Genomic DNA, 13,039 nt, shown 5'->3' on the forward strand with positions numbered 1-13,039 from the left:
CAGCGGCGCCGCTCTAAATCACGCCAATGCAAAAACGGTGAGTCCGGCACTGGAGACAACAACACCCCGGATAGTGCCGAAGACAACCCCCTCCAGCAGGATTCAGCGCAGGAGGATGGAGAAGCCAGCCCCCATGAGAGAGCGGCAGATAGGGAGGTCGAGGACGACAATTATATGCCTCCCTCCGAAGACGAGGCAAGCCTCGACGACGACGAATTTGTCGTGCCAGAGGATCCCGTCGAACAAGAGCGTTTCAAGTGCAGGCTTATGGCCACGGCAAGCAGCCTCAAGAAAAAACAGCAGCAGCTCAGAGCTGACCAAGATTTGCTAGCCGACAGATGGACTGAAGTCCTGGCGGCCGAAGAGTATAAACTCGAACACCCCTCCAAGAGCTACCCAAAGCGCAGGCTGCTACCCCAACTAGAGGAGGAAGCAACTAAACCTACATCACCAGCGTATGATGCATCCGATCGGCCACCCCGTGGCCGCGATAGAGAGGCCTTTCGGCCCTCAGCTCAAGCCGCACCCCGGCGCCGCTCAAAAAATACCAGAGCACGGGGAAACGCAACAGATCTGTGAGACATATTGGAGGATAAGGCAAGGCAAACAAGATCGATCTACGGATCGCGTGGGCGCCCCACGTCACGTGACGATAACCATCACGCCGGATATGATAAAGACGGCCAGGCCGAACACAACAGACAAAGCTCATCTGAGCTTCGTCGCGATATAGCCCAGTACAGGGGCGCTGCACACCCACTATGCTTCACAAACGAAGTAATGGATCATCAAATCCCCGATGGTTTTAAACCCGTAAACATCGAATCATACGATGGCACAACAGATCCTGCGGTATGGATCGAGGATTATCTCCTTCATATCCACATGGCCCGTGGTGATGATCTACACGCCATCAAATACCTCCCGCTCAAGCTTAAAGGACCAGCTAGGCATTGGCTTAACAGCCTGCCAGCAGAGTCAATTAGTTGCTGGGAGGACCTAGAATCCGCATTACTTGGCAACTTCCAGGGCACTTATGTGCGACCACCAGAAGCCGACGACCTAAGCCACATAATCCAGCAGCCAGAGGAATCAGCCAGACAATTCTGGACATGGTTCCTAACCAAGAAAAATCAAATAGTCGACTGTCCGGATGCAGAGGCTCTTGCAGTCTTCAGGCACAACATCCGAGACGAATGGCTTGCCCGGCACCTAGGACAGGAAAAGCCAAAATCTATGGCAGCCCTCACGACACTCATGACCCGCTTTTGCGCGGGAGAAGATAGCTGGCTAGCTCGTAGCAATAACATAACCAAGAGCCCTGGCAACTCAGATACCAAGGACAACAATGGCAGGTCGCGTCGTAACAAGCACAAGCGCCGCATTAACGGCGACAATACTAAGGATATTGCAGTTAATGCCGGATTCAGAGGCTCTAAACCCGGTCAGCGGAAGAAGCCATTCAAAAGAAACCCTCCGGGCCCATCCAGTTTAGACCGGATACTCGATCGCTCGTGCCAGATACACGGCATCCCCGAACAACTAGCCAATCACACCAACAGAGATTGTTGGGTGTTCAAGCAGGCAGGCAAGTTAAGTGCCGAAAACAGAGACAAGGGCTGCATAGCGATGACGAGGAGGAGCCCCGGCCGCCGAACAACAGAGGACAAAAGGGCTTCCCCCCCACAAGTGCGGATGGTGAACATGATATACGCAACCCATATCCCCAAAAGGGAGCAGAAGCGTGCTCTCAAGGACGTCTATGCGTTGGAGCCAGTCGCCCCAAAGTTCAACCCATGGTCCTCCTGCCCGATCACTTTTGATCGAAGGGACCACCCCACTAGCATTCGTCATGGCGGATTCGCCGCATTGGTCCTAGACCCAATCATTGACGGATTTCACCTCACTAGAGTCCTCATGGACCGCGGCAGCAGTCTGAACCTGCTTTATCAGGATACAGTGTGAAAAATGGGTATAGATCCCTCAAGGATTAAACCCACAAAGACAACCTTTAAAGGTGTCATACCAGGTGTAGAAGCTAGCTGTACGGGCTTAGTTACACTCGAAGTGGTCTTCGGATCCCCGGATAATTTCCGAAGCGAAGAGTTAATCTTCGACATAGTCCCGTTCCGCAGTGGCTATCACGCCCTACTCGGACGAACCGCATTCGCAAAATTTAATGCGGTGTCGCACTACGCATATCTCAAGCTCAAGATGCCAGGTCCTCGCGGAGTCATTACGGTCAATGGAAACACCGAACGCTCTCTCCGAACAGAGGAGCACACGGCGGCCCTGGCGGCGGAAGTACAAAGTAGCCTCTCAAGGCAATTCTCCAATCCGGCTGTTAAACGTCCGGACAACGTCAAGCGCGCCCGAAGTAACCTACAACAAAACCGGCTGGCACGTTCCCACTACAACAAGAACCCCCCTTTAGCAACGCATCGATGTGTTGTTGTATGTCCTTATATTCGTTGCTAAGGTCTACACCAACAGATTAGAATGCGTTGTCGTTGGTGGCGTTGCAAGGGTCTACAACAACGTATATGCATGCGTTGGTAAACGACATGTAGATGTGTTGTAAGATAGCAACACATAGATCTAGAGCTTAACAACACACCACATGCATTGTTGGCTACCATGCACAAAAAGATTTTCAAATGGAACTTTTTTTCAAGGAAGAATTTCAAATTGAACTTTGTTAGGTAGTATGAACAATTAATGGCATTTTCTATATTCCATCCAGAATTATTAGGCCAACACCGATAGTGAATAGGAGCCACAATATAATAAACAGAAAGACTCATATATTAAATCGATTGTGTTGCCATACAAAGATCGTGATCCAAAGATTAAAAAATGTAAAACTATCTAGTAGTAACCCAATTTTAGAACTTGCAATCTACAACAAGGTTTGAAACATTGGCCCTGGAAATGACATTCTAATTATCTAGTAGTAGCCTCTTTCTTGACCTTGCAATCAACATCTTGGCCGCGAATCGTCAACTTATCTTGCAATCCACAACAACAACAAAATGAGGTGAGTAAATTACAATAAAAAAATCAGTTTAATAGAGGAGTAAAAATATAAACGAGGGGCACCATAGTAGCTCTGTACGCAGATTATATATCCAGTTTCTGTAACCTGCAGATTTAACAAAAGAATTTGTAATTTAGAAGACCAGAAACCTGTACAATATATGTATGCTAACATTAAGTTTGCTCGATCAGATTTTTTTAACTTTCATAAGCCAATAATTAGTGAATTGGACAAACAAAATTAAGTTCTAGACTTACAAAACATAATGTAGACTGGTTGCGAGTCGTCAATACATCATTATTCCTACACCGGTCGCAAGCCCAAATTGTTCATCTCATTTTCTAATTTATTGTATACTGAATATGAACTCTGAGTTAGTCTGAAATAATGAGAAAGTGATGTTAGTATGCTGAAAATATATTCAAGAAATAAACAAACATTGTCAAGGGACATGGTTCAATATTTCATGTAAATGATTACTATCCTAATTTGCAAACTGCTTTTTTCAGTAACAATTAGTGTTGTTTGAACCAAAAAATTGGTGCAAAGTAGAATACTCTGCAATCAGTTTCAAGTACATTGCTAAATGAGATGGGAATTGCAGAAAAAAGATCCAGGAAGTTAATCATTTTGATTTGCCTAGTACCCGTACATGCAGAACTTTACCTCCTTTGTGAAACAGTTAACAACACTAAATCAGTAGCTGCAAGTACACCATATATCAGTACAACTTCTAACTATTGCATCTTGCATGATATTCAGCACAGAGCAGCCGAGCCACTGTCGCAGATCAGGGAGCCGCACCTAACACCGCTACTGCCCATCAAGGAGCTATCGTCCCTGACCTGGACGTTGACACCTAAACCAAATTCTAACACAAAAAACCTGTCATGGTGGAGGGCTGGAAGTGTAACCAGATGGATGGTATTGGTGTAATTGCCTACTGATGATGCGAACACCAAATAGGTGAGAACTGGGACGACACAGGAAACATACAGAACCTAGAGGACAAGATAACATGTGTATGTGGGGCTCATTCCTTTAGTACAAAGTGTGTCAGCGAAATTAGTGAGCATCCATAACACTAATAAGGTGATGTTAATAGTGTTGACCTATTGATATGCGATGGAAAGCTCTTTGATGACATGGTCCTAGCTAGGATAAATCTAAGATAATATTGGTACCTAATTGAACGGTTCTGTGATGATCAACTTCACTTGAAAATACTGATTGATTACTCACCTGCATAGCAACAAGAAATAAAAAAAATCTAATGCATCACAAGAAACAATTTGTTAGAAAAAGAGGATGTTGATATTCTTCATGAATTAACAAAGATATCCATGGTCGCATATATGTAAACCAGTCAGCTTAGAAGCAACAACCTGCACATGGCGAACTGATCGAAACAAATTAAAGAGGCATGCCCTAAAACTGAAACTCCTAGAATGGAGAAGCGGATTTTTGGGCCTTCCGTGCTCCACAACAGCATAGACGAAAATCCTAGTGCAGATACTGAAATAATAAATAAACTAAGAACCAGAGGATCCAACAGAGAAACATGGACGCGTTCGCCAGGCCACTCTGGTGGATCTGATCGATGAAGATGGTGGCTGAGAAAATGTTGGACTGAGAAAAGAGGAGTATTACAATAGGTATGGTGATGATGTTTTGGTGGCGGAGGAGGAGGGAGACCTCGAAGGCCGCGCTTGAACTGTCACACCATCTTCACGGCGACGTTGTGGACGGCGTACCAGACACGAATCTGGCCCGGATCTCAAACTTTGATAGGTCACTTTTCAAGATGTCCTCGCCGTCGCCCTAGATCATGGCCACCGGTGGCACCACCAGGTACCATGGAAATCAAATCCAAAATTTCCTGCAAGAAAGATTTGGGTGAGGGGCTTCCGCTGGCGTTTCTTGTTCCTTTCACGACCCTGCATCTCAGTACCTTGCTCCAGGATAAACAGGATGGGAAACTTGATCCACGTTTAATTGGAAAACCAACCAAGACGGTGGTGTGCTGAGGGTGGAGCGGAGATAATTATGGAGACTGAGAGGAAGGTGAGGAGCAGGTGGGTACGGAGAGGAGGTTAGCTCCTTTTTTAGTGGAGGAAGGGGAGGAGGTTAGCTTTTTTTAGCAAATAGGGGGAGGTTAGCTATTCGTGGGGAGGTGACAGAGGTTGAGGCCACGGCCCAACAATACATGTTGTCTGTCCGTTGCTAACGATGCGTTGGTGTATGTATGTTTTTGTTGTAGTGTCCAAGCAAGCATAGCAGTGCGTCCCCAACCCCAGCCCTCGCGAGATTGCGATAGTGGTACCACGTGTACATAACTACGCTCTGGAAATACCATGGGCATAAGGGGAGGGGCACAACCACGGCACACCCAGAATGTGGCTCAACCACACTAGGGGCTCCATATTCTGCCATTTCTTTTTCTTATACTTTCAGGACCCAACTATTCGGAAGGCCTGTCCGGCAATACACTCACCTAACACACGATGCAACAGCCAGGGAGATAACAAGCCGCGTCAAATGTCCAGGTGGTCTCTATAACGAGCTAAATACCTGTTTTACTTAAAGTCTCGCAGCTTGCCCCTGGAGAGGGACATGTCAAATAATCCCATCTCTTGCTTATCGCACTATTTGTATCGTTCTGCTTTCACAGCAGCCCTTTTTAATAAACAATACATAGCTCTTATCTATTATTGTATTCATTTATTTTTATAAAAATATGTTCAGTCATGACATTATGCAACCGTACACTTTGGTACGGCCAATACACCAGGGGCTTAAGTACCCCATAATACGGTGTGAAAAGACCGAACACTCTCACGAGTGCGGCACCCCGAACTTATAGCACTATATGCATCGGCTCTGAATCATGTCTTGGGTCAATAGTTGGGTTTGCCCGGCTCCCATGTTTTGGTACCTTACGTTCCGCAATGTCGGCTAAGGTAGCGCTGGGAGAACTACTGCGATTGTGCCCCAGTTGAGCTGGGTTAACACCTCAGTAGAGAAAGCTAAAACTGACCGTCATGATAGTGCGAGAGACCGGTCACTGTTCGAGAGGTTTTTCGAGTCCCTAAAGACTTATGCCGCTTAGAGCGAGGAGCCGGATTTATCCGGCCTAAGCATGGATAGCGCCCCGAACTCGGTCTTCCGAATACTAGGGGCTTTGCCGAAATTTAAAATTATAGAATTCTATGGCTAAGTGAGAGTGATAAAGCATTATAAGTCTGATGGCCTGGTTCGTTGTGCTGAGCGCCTCCCTAGATGGACCCAAGAATGGGAACAAGAGCGCTCAGGTTTATCCCGAACACCCCAGCACTCGTGGCATGGGGGTAGAAGCCGACGACTTGCATCTCTCAGATTTCATAAACGGCCGCACATAAGGTAATATTTTAAATTCAAAAGCGTTGCTTAGCGCATATGAACAAGTTTTCAGCGCACAGGATAAACACGAGCGAGTTTACTCAAAAATTACATCCCCAGTACATTCATTCGCTACAAGACGGGCACCCTTCAGGACGCCCTCATAATACATCTCGGGCCTGTGATGCTCCTTCCCCTCCGGTGGACCATCCTTCACCAGCTTCTCAGCATCTAGCTTGCCCCAGTGCACTTTAGCACGGGCAAAAGCCCTACGGGCGCCCTCGATACACACAGAACGCTTGATGACTTCAAGTCGTGGACAGGCATCCACCAGCCTTCGCACCAGCCCAAAGTAGCTCAAAGGCATGACCTCACCAGGCCACAGCCGGCCTATTAGGCCCTTCATGGCCTGTTCGGCTGCCTTATGAAGCTCGACCAGCTGCTTCAGCTGGTCGCTCAAGGGCACCAGGTGTCCGGCCTCAGCAGACTGGGACCAGAACACCTTCTTCATCGAGATTCCTTCCTTGGCCCGGTAGAATGCAGCGGCATCGGATACACTGCAGGGCAGATCTGCGAATGCTCCTGGAGAACTCCGGATGCGGGTAAGTAACAGGTAATTTACTTTCACATGCTTGCTTTGCATAAAGAATGCCTTACCCGCCGCAATCTTTTTCATCGCCTCAATCTCCTGAAGGGCTTTCTGGGCTTCGGCCTTGGTAGATTGGGCGCTTTCAAGTGTCGAGGCAAGCTCGGACTCTTGAGTCTTCGAGTCAAGCTCTAACCTCTCATGTTTTTTTCACAAGAGCATCGAGCTCTTGCCGCGCCTCTGCCACCTGCGCCTCTTGCTTCTCTCGCTCTAAGCGCCGCATGGCCGCATTATCTTCGGCCTTGGATAGCGCTTCCTTCAGGGTTACCACCTGGGTTGTGGCCCCTGGAATATTCACGTTGGTCCTGTCATTATTTGCAACCAGGTATTTATATATATACATTTATAAGGTATTACATACCTTCCTTGTACTCGAGCTGCTTCTTGGCACGGCCGAGCTCGATCTCGGACCGCTCGAGGCTTTGCTTCAATACATTGACCTCCGCAGTGCGGCAGAGGTCAGCAGCGCAACCTGCATTCCCATATTGACATATTTATGTTAGACTCCTGCGTATATCTTTTTTTAGATCCTCAGTCCGGTTTTTCTTTCCGAACACCAAACTGAGCATCAGGGGCTACTGTCTATGCGGTAACATTTTTACATGTTTTAACATACATACCTCAAAGCCTGTTAGAAGGCTGGTACAGGCTTCGGTCAGCCCGCTCTTGGCGGACTGAACCTTCTGAATCACCGCACTCATAACAGTGCGGTGCTCCTCGTCGATGGAGGCGCCGTTGAGCACCTCCAGCAAATTGTCCAGCGCCTCCGGTTGGACGGAGGCCGCCGGCGTCGTAGGCTTGCCCTTCTTGCGAAGGCGCCGCCTGCCGGACTCTGGAACCACTGAAGGTTTCGGAGCAGTGTCCGGCCCAGGGCCAGACTTAGATCCCTCTGGGGCTTTACCCCCTTTGGGCCTGGAGTTCGGGAGGTCGCCTTGCGGCGCCTCCAGGACCACCTCCTCCTGGTTTAGTCCCTTTTGGGACTCCACCTCGGCGTCGTCCGTGGCGAGAGGGGAGGAGGCCGTCGGAAGTGAAGCGCTATTCACATCCAACGAATCCAGGGAGTCGCTCGACGATTCGCTGAGCTGAGCCTTGGGCGGACTGCATGATTGAATTCGGCGTCAGAAGGCACCGTACAATAGAGGAGCGCCATAAGTTATTCTGGTATCCGGATACTTACGATTTTGCCAGGGGCTTGACCCTGGATGGCCATTCCTCCCCGCCGTCTTTGGCATCGGAGGCGTAGTATGGCAGAAGGGTCCTCCCCTTCTTGGACCCTCCGGCCTCCCCAGTTGGGGCGGCCTTCCTTTTCTTTCCTCCCCCCGCTGGAGGGGGAGAGGCTTCTTCTTCTTCCTCCTCCTCGTCTTCAGAGGCGGAGGGCGCTTCGGGGTTGTCAGGCGATGAATTAGACACCACCAGGCGTCGGGAACTCTTTCGAGTCCCTGTGGCCTTCTTCTTGGCCTTCTTCTCCGGCACCACGTGAGGTGCCGGAACCAGCAGCTTCGTCAAGCATGCGTCTGCTGGGCCTTCGGGCAAAGGGGCCGGACTGTTAAACTGTTCGGATGTCCTCTTCCAGTCCTGTCAAAGGAGCAGGAGTTTAGATCCTACATAGAGTCAAACTATGAAAATCAAGTGTCCCATGAAGGACTAAAAGCAAGCTTACTTCGGTGGCTTGGCGCTTGGCGCAGAATCCGTGATCCTCAGTGACGGGAGGGGAGACCTCGGAGCTCTTGAATAGCACCTTCCAGGCGTCCTCGTGCTTTGTGTCGAAGAGCCGGGACAAAGTCTGGTGCTGGGCCGGGTCGAACTCCCACAAATTGAAGGCCCGTCGTTGACACGGGAGGATCCGGGGGAAGAGCATGACCTGGACTACGTTGACAAGCTTAACTTTCTTGTTCACCAGGTCTCGGATGCAGGTTTGGAGTCCAGTCACCTCTTCTGGACTACCCCACGACAGGCCCGTCTCTTTCCAAGATGTGAGCCGTGTGGGGATGCCAGATTGGAATTCGGGGGCCGCTGCCCATTTGGGGTCACGCGGCTTGGTGATATAGAACCACCCTGACTGCCACCCTTTGATGGTCTCTACGAAGGCGCCCTCGAGCCATGTAACGTTGGCTATTTTGCCCATCATGGCACCTCCGCACTCCGCTTGACGGCCGCCTACAACCTTCGGCTTGACATTGAAGGTCTTCAGCCATAAGCCGAAGTGGGGCTGGATGCGGAGAAAGACCTCACATACGACGATGAACGCTGATATGTTGAGGATGAAGTTCGGGGCCAAATCGTGGAAGTCCAGGCCGTAGTAGAACATGAGCCCCCGGACGAATGGGTGAAGAGGAAAGCCCAGTCCGCGAAGGAAATGGGGGAGAAATACGACCCTCTCATGGGGCCCAGGGGTGGGGATGAGTTGCCCCTCATCTGGAAGCCGGTGTGCGATGTCGTCAGACAAGTATCCGGCCTTCCTCAACTTTTTGATGTGCCCCTCCATGACGGCAGAGGCCATCCATCTACCTCCCGCTCCGGACATGATTGGAGAAGGTTGAGGTGGGAAGTGCGGACTTGGGCGCTGGAGCTCGAGTGCGCAGGAATGGATAAGCAAAGGAGGAAGAAGGCGTAAATGGAAAGAGTGGATCCTTATCCCCTTATATGGGCGGCCGAAGCTATGAGCCCCCACCAGCCTAATAAAACTCGCTTATCTCCCAAGCGCCGCGGTTAATGGCGCGGTTGGGTTACCCACGCCCGTATTGATGAGAATCCCGGAATAAGGGGACACGATCTCTGCTTTGACAAGACGTGCCAAGGAAACCGCCTCGCTAAACGCGCTGAGGTGGAACAGTAAAATGATTTGAATAAAGGCTTGGCCGTGGCATGATGCCACGCTGCGGAATACGTCAGCAGATTAGATTTGTGCAGATATTATTCTCTCTACGGTGGTATGTGGAACTTATTTTGCAGAGCCGGACACTATCCTTGTGTTCAACATCTTCTATGAAATATTCGGAGGAGGAACCCGCCTTGCAATGCCGAAGACAATTTGCGTGCCGGACTCGTCGTCATTGAAGCCTGGTTTAGGGGCTACTGAGGGAGTCCTGGATTAGGAGGTGTCCGGATGGCCGGACTATGACCTTTGGCCGGACTCCCGGACTATGAAGATACAAGATTGAAGACTTCGTCCCGTGTCCGGGTAGGACTTTCCTTGGCGTGGAAGGCAAGCTTGGCGATTCGATATGAAGATCTCCTCCCATTGTAACCGACTCTGTGTAACCCTAGCCCTCTCCTGTGTCTATATAAACCGGAGAGTTTTAGTCCGTAGGACGAACAACAATCATACCATAGGCTAGCTTCTAGGGTTTAGCCTCTCTGATCTCGTGGTAGATCAACTCTTGTACTACCCATATCATCAATATTAATCAAGTAGGAGTAGGGTTTTACCTCCATCGAGAGGGTCCGAACCTGGGTAAAAACATCGTGTCCCTTGTCTCCTGTTACCATCCGCCTAGACGCACAGTTCGGGACCCCCTACCCGAGATCCGCCGGTTTTGACACCGACATACGTCACCTTGCTGAACATGTGAAGGTCGTGAAGGTCCCGTGCATTTGGTACTTAATCGGTTGGATCGCGAAGACGTTCGACTACATCAACCGCGTTACTTAACGCTTCCACTTTCGGTCTACGAGGGTACGTGGACACACTCTCCCCTCTCGTTGTTATGCATCACCTAGATATATCTTGCGTGATCGTAGGATTTTTTTGAAATTACCCCGTTCTCGAACAACTTTAGCTAAGATGGCTGCCAGAGCATCGACAACCATGTTGAAGAGGAACGGTGAGAAAGGGTCGCCCTGGCGCACCCCACAAAATGTGGGGAAGAATGGGTCAACCTCCCCATTAATGTTCACCGTGGTCCGGCCTGAGGATACCATCTGCATCACTCGGGAGACCCACCTGTCGTTGAAGCCCTTACGCAGCAGGCATTCCCGAAGGAAGGGCCAGCTGACCGTGTCACACACCTTGTGGAAATCCAGTTTCTGGAAGACTGCCTTGAGGTGTTTGGAGTGAACCTCATGGAAAGCTTCGTGGAAAACCAGAACTCCGTCAAGGATATAACGACCCTGAATAAATGCCGACTAATCGGGGTCAGTGATCCTATCGGCAACGGGGGCCACCCTAATGGCGTACCCCTTCGCGAGGATGTAGAAGATGACATTAATCACCATAATCGGCCGAAACTGGCGAATATCCGAGGCCCCAGTTACTTTGGGGATGAGGGTGATGATCCCAAGTTTAGCCTGGTGAGGTCAATGGACCCTACAAAGAATTCCTCAAACAGGGCCACCACCTCCGGTTTTATCACCTCCTAGAAAGTCTGGAAGAACTTTACTGGGAGGCCATCTGGACCGGGGGCCGAAGAAGGGTTCATACCCTTAATAGCCGCCCACACTGCAGCCTCAAAGAACGGGGCCATAAGGGCCGCGTTGTCAGCCGGAGAGACACAGCTGTGGGCCGGCCAAATGTCTTGCGCCAGGGTAAGACCTCCCCAAGGGGAGGCAGAGAATAGGTCTGTAGAAGCCGTCTACATGGGCCCGGATGTCCTCCTGTTGCTCGGTCCGGATGTACTCTATTAACTGGCGGCGGCGGCCGTCTTGGCCGAAACCGCGGATGTTCCAGAAGAGGGACTACATCACGCATCCATCGGGGGGCTGCTTGACCCCAAGACACGTGACGCGCTTTGAGCGCGGAGGGCTGCGGCATGTGAACGGGTACGGCTAGATGCGCAGGGCAGCTTCAGAAGGAGTACCCGAGGCGGACAACAGGCGTGCGCGGGTCTCGGCAAGACGCCCGTCGAGGATCTCCCGCGCACGAATTGCCTCAATCTGAACTATCGGGGGGGGGGGGTGACCTCTCCCCGAAACACGATGGTCGAATTCGTAGCCACCTTCGCGAGGTGGCCAAGCGGAGCGGACTCAAGAGCAGAGAACGAACAAGTAGCGGGAGTAGCAGGGATGGACGGAGTATGTGGCTCAAGGTTCTGGGCTGCGGCCCGAAGCTCTGCCTGCTCGGGGATAGGCAGAGCCGGGCTACCCACCGGCCTGGATGCCTCGATCTGAGCACTACGACGGGAGGACATCACGGGGGACGAGGTCGATCTGCCCCTCCTGGAGTAGGCCGCGGTCTGAGGCGGGAGTGAAGAGGGGGGGGGGACCAGAGTGGTCACCACAACCGACTCCCCACCTAGGGCAAGGCACAGGGAGCTCGGAGGTGGAGCTAGCGGAGACGCGTGCCTGGCGATGACCAGGACCTGCGGGGTCGGAGTCGGGGTCCATCGGACCCAGGAGGGGGATCAGTCACCTCCTGGTCCGACAGGTCCGGAGCGGCGCGAGGCGTCGCGGGGGCGGGTCCCGGTCGCAACCCCACGCCCCGAGGGGAGCAAGAACCGCAGGCGAGAGCAGAGCGGGTCGTTCTTGAGCCTTCATGTCGTCCCTGCTTCGTCCCCGCGTTCCCCCGATGGTGCCATCTCCGGCGCCCCCACGACGCCTCCTATTGAGTCCGCCCCGCTCTTGTTTATATTGATGGGGATGTATCAAATACATAGTTGATCTACCTCGAGATCGTAAGATGTGTTCTAACTTTAGGGGTAGGTGAATGAGATTGCCTTGATGTTCCCTCTACGGGGCTAAACCCTTTGACTTATATACAAGCCATGTAGGGTATCTAGGGTTACAAGGTCTTGGGTTGAAACTGCAACGAACATTTTTTTTTTTTGAAAAAACAAAACTGCAACCGCAACGAATGACCCGTCTCAAGAGGTGGACAACCACATGGACCAGGTCCACAGTCCAGACTGGTCACAGCCCATTCTTTCAGCCGACGAAGCACACAAAAGTAGTCCATCGAACCAAACGAGTCCGTCACTGACATGTGGACCTGCGCAACAGCCTAGACGCACTGTCGTCCATCCTACGGAACAAACCAAGCTAGA

The 13,039-nt window shown here is 51.0% G+C and overlaps 1 long non-coding RNA gene across 1 annotated transcript; it reads right to left on the bottom strand.

Moving 5' to 3' along the window:
• Nucleotides 1-2,856: 2,856 nt before the first annotated feature.
• LOC119308171 lies at nt 2,857-5,077 on the bottom strand. Its single transcript, XR_005149887.1, has 3 exons — nt 4,989-5,077; nt 3,295-4,916; nt 2,857-3,142 (listed from the first exon to the last, which is right to left on the bottom strand). It is a non-coding gene; the product is annotated as an uncharacterized LOC119308171 (long non-coding RNA).
• Between the last annotated feature and the right edge of the window lie 7,962 nt (nt 5,078-13,039).

This window comes from Triticum dicoccoides, chromosome 1B (assembly GCF_002162155.2).
Source record: "Triticum dicoccoides isolate Atlit2015 ecotype Zavitan chromosome 1B, WEW_v2.0, whole genome shotgun sequence".
In the NCBI taxonomy this organism is placed as follows: domain Eukaryota; kingdom Viridiplantae; phylum Streptophyta; class Magnoliopsida; order Poales; family Poaceae; genus Triticum; species Triticum dicoccoides.